This window comes from Triticum dicoccoides, chromosome 2B, assembly GCF_002162155.2.
Source record: "Triticum dicoccoides isolate Atlit2015 ecotype Zavitan chromosome 2B, WEW_v2.0, whole genome shotgun sequence".
Taxonomy (NCBI): domain Eukaryota; kingdom Viridiplantae; phylum Streptophyta; class Magnoliopsida; order Poales; family Poaceae; genus Triticum; species Triticum dicoccoides.
The window spans coordinates 205,983,876-205,987,987 of record NC_041383.1 but is presented as its reverse complement, the minus strand read 5'-3'; the positions used below and the strand labels follow the sequence as shown (position 1 = coordinate 205,987,987).

Below are 4,112 nucleotides of genomic sequence, written 5' to 3'. Positions count from 1 at the left end.
ATTAAACATTCCTGATAATGAAGATTGGCTGTTAGTCGGTGACTTTAATTTCATCCGAAGCCCAGACAACCGCAATAAACCAGGTGGTAATCTTAATGACATGATAACCTTTAATGACTTCATTCACTCACAAGCTCTCATTGAATTACCGATTAAAGGTCGCTCGTTCACCTGGAGCAACATGCAAACCGACCCCCTCCTAGAGCAACTTGACTGGTTCTTTACCAGTTCCAATTGGACCAATTCCTTCCCCAAGACCATGGTAAAACCACTAGGGAGACCAGTTTCAGATCACATACCTTGTGTTGTCACTATTGAGACCTCCATTCCACGAACCAAGGTGTTTTTTTGAATCTTATTGGGTTCAGCATCATGGATTTCATGATATTGTCCAGCAAGTTTGGGGCAGACAAATTCGATCCGACAATATGGCCACGGTTCTTTGCAGAAAGTTAAAGGCTCTCAGGCAGGCTCTTAAGAGTTGGAGCAAAGGGATTTCTAGACTATCTATTGCAATTGAAAATTCCAATAAGGCACTATTTGAACTTGATGAGTTGGAAAACATACGCACACTATCAGTACTAGAAGCGAACTTTAGGAAGATTCTCAAGTCACATATTCTTCATCTCTTATCTTACCAGCAGCAATATTCGAAAAAACGCTGCACTATACGTTGGGTTAAATTCGGAGATGAGAATTCAAAATTCTTTCAAGCAATGGCTTCGGAACGGATGAGAATTAACAACATTGCCTCCCTGACCAATGACACTGGCACCATCGTGGAGGACCATGCTGGAAAAGAGGCAATTATCTTTAATGCGTTCAAGCAAAGATTGGGTTCGACGTCACATCATGATATGAAATTCAATCTGAACAGAATTATTAAAAAAGTGGACGGATTAGATGAGCTTACTTTCCCATTCACCACTGCAGAGATTGGCAATGTTATAAAGCTCATGCCAGCCGATCGTGCACCTGGCCCGGATGGCTTCAATGGTGCGTTTCTCAAATCCTGTTGGCACATTATCAAGCATGACTTCTATAAGCTATGCAATCAATTTTTTGAGGGTAAGCTCAATCTTGAAAGCATTAATGATGGTTTTATCACGTTGATACCCAAAAATAATGCCCCATCATCAGTCAATGATTATAGACCGATCACTTTACTAAACTGCTGCCTCAAAGTCATAACCAAGTTGCTTGCCAACCGCCTACAAAGAGTGATCCTACATATTATTCATCGAAACCAATACGGATTCCTAAAAGGCCGCACTATCCAAGATTGCCTTGCTTGGGCATTTGAATACATATACCAATGTCAGACCTCTAAGAAAGAAATTGTGCTACTTAATCTTGATTTTGCCAAGGCGTTCGACACTATTGATCATGCTGCCATGCTCAAAATAATGAAGAATATGGGCTTTAATGACAAATGGCTTGGATGGGCGCAATACATATTTGGATCTGGTAAATCTGCGGTTCTCTTGAACGGTGTACCTGGTGTGCGTATTGGCGGCTGATCTCTTACAAGCAGCAATTAATGACGCCTTCACTAGAGGAACAATCCAGCTGCCTTTCCCCTCGACCAATCAAATGGATTACCCAGTCATTCAATATGCGGACGACACTATTCTAGCCATGCCAGCATGCACATCGCAAGCAGCGATCATCAAAGACATTCTTTCAGATTACACAACATCTGTTGGCCTCAAAATAAACTTCCACAAGTCAACTTTGATCCCCATCAACTGTAACGAAGACACGTACAATTGCATTGCAACCATCTTTGGGTGTGTGGTGGGCAAAATGCCTTTCACATACCTCGGTTTGCCTATGGGGACGACCATGCCAACTGTGTTGGACCTATTCCCTCTTGTCTGTCGGGTGGAACGCAGACTGTCGGCTACGCTCAATATGATATCCTATGAGGGAAAATTTTCACTTCTCAACTCGGTCATCACCTCCCTAATCATCTTCGCCCTCTGTACTCTCAAGTTGCCAGCGAGCATTATTGAACTTTTGGACAAAATCAGACGTAAATGCTTATGGACCAAAAAAACGGAGAATGGGGATTCTTGTAACTCTCTTGCGGCTTGGGACATGGTCTGCCAACCCAAGGCTTTGGGTGGCCTCGGTGTCATCAATCTCAAGGTACAAAGTGATGCACTACTGCTAAAATACCTACACAAATTCTATAACAGATGGGACCTGCCTTGGGTGGAACTTATATGGAACACGTACTATAGCAACAAGATCCCACATGCAGCGGACCCATGCAGATCCTTTTGGTGGCGGGATGTGACGAGACTAATGCCAATCTACCTAGGGATTACCAAAGCCCAAGTGCACACAGGGGAGGACATTCTATTTTGGAAAGATCATTCGCTGGAGGGTATACTAGCTGAATCACATCCGCGGGCTTTCTCTTTCGCCACCCTGGAGGATATTTCGGTTAGAGATTTCTTGGGGGCCACGGCTTTAAATGAAATGTTCCACCTACCCCTCTCGCTCCAGGCGCATGCAGAAGCTAGAGATCTTCAATCTCTCGTATGCGACATCCAATTGCGTGATAGCCTCTCGGGGAAGGATAGCTGGGTCTGTTCTTGGACTCACACATACACCGCCACCAAGTATTATAACTTCTACTTCAGGGAGGTCCGGTCCCATCAAGCTTATGCCTGGCTCTGGAAGTCCAAGGTCACAATGAAAATTAAGGTCTTTGTGTGGCTTCTTCTGTCTGACAGACTCAACACCAGAAACATGCTGAAACGAAGACACTACAACATTGGTAATGACTATACTTTCCCACTCCGCGAGACCAACATGGAAGAATCGCTTGAACATCCCTTTTTCGGCTATGCATTCAGCAAAGATTGCTGGTCTGACATTGGCATCAGTTGGAACTCTCAAGGTTCACGTTATGATTGGATAAGCACGGCTAAAGATGCTTGGAACAAGCCAATGTTCATGGCTTTATTCCTGCAAGCTGCATGGAGCATCTAGAAAGAAAGGAATAATAAAGTTTTTAGGAGAATTACACCCACGAAAACAGCATGGGCTTCAAGACTGAAAGAGGATCTATCTCTCCTAACTCATAGGGTTGGAGAAAAACACACTTCTTTTCTCACTTCCTTTATAGCTACTTTTTGATTCTTCTCCTTTACCCACCCAACCATCCCCAAAGGGGATGGCATGCACAAAACCAGATGTAAATCCCAACATTTATTAATTTAATTACACAGTAGGAGTCTCTCCTACTGTTTCAGGTGTCAATTTTTTTTACAAAGTTTAGCTTTTCTGGAGCCTCTTCCATTCCACAGTAGCTGCCAGCTCTGATCAACAAACCATTCCTAATTATAAGCGTGTTCAACCTCAGTAACCTTGCTCTGGAAAGAAAGAGCCTGACGAATGTAATCTCCGTATGGTCCCTCGGTAGAACTTCATAGTAATATTTGAGAGATGCAGATCCAGGCATTCGATGTGATTGTCGTTATAAACATTATCCACCTCCGGGCCTATTATTATCTGCAAAAGAAGAGAACGTGTTAGTGCCTACATGCAGTTTTGAACACTACTACACGCCTATTTGGTTTGCAGGATTTGTAAAATGCACCAACATGCCATCTTTGATCTGACATGATTAACATGGGAATTTGATTACAATCTAGAAAATGTAGCCTTCTTCATAAGACGTTGGATTGGATGAAAAATTCCCTAAGAAAAATAGTGCAGATGAAACCAAAGGAGAAATGCTTATGGATTGTAACCATATGAATCAAGCAACCAATATGGGGTGGGGGGGGGGGGTTGTAAGTGCATCTAGTGCCCCTTAGTGATTTTGGTATATTGAAGACTTATATGTTAAGGGACTAATGTGTTTGTGAGTGTACACATGTTCTATAAGTCTATGAGGAGTTTGATATTTACGACGAAAGTCGACCCCTAAAAATGAATGTCTTCAGTTGAAGACTTTGGTTTTTCTGGAAGACTTTGAAAATGAGGAAATTGGTGTGACCTTGAAGACTTTGATATTAATGCGAGGACTATGAAGCCTGAAGACTTTTGTTTTCATAGTTTCAATTTCTCTTTCTTGAGCCATAGGAAACACCGTA

The 4,112-nt window shown here is 42.6% G+C and overlaps 1 pseudogene; it reads left to right on the top strand.

Annotated features, from left to right (window-relative positions):
- The first annotated feature begins 428 nt into the window (after positions 1-428).
- LOC119360786 lies at positions 429-3,150 on the top strand (annotated as a pseudogene).
- Positions 3,151-4,112: the final 962 nt, after the last annotated feature.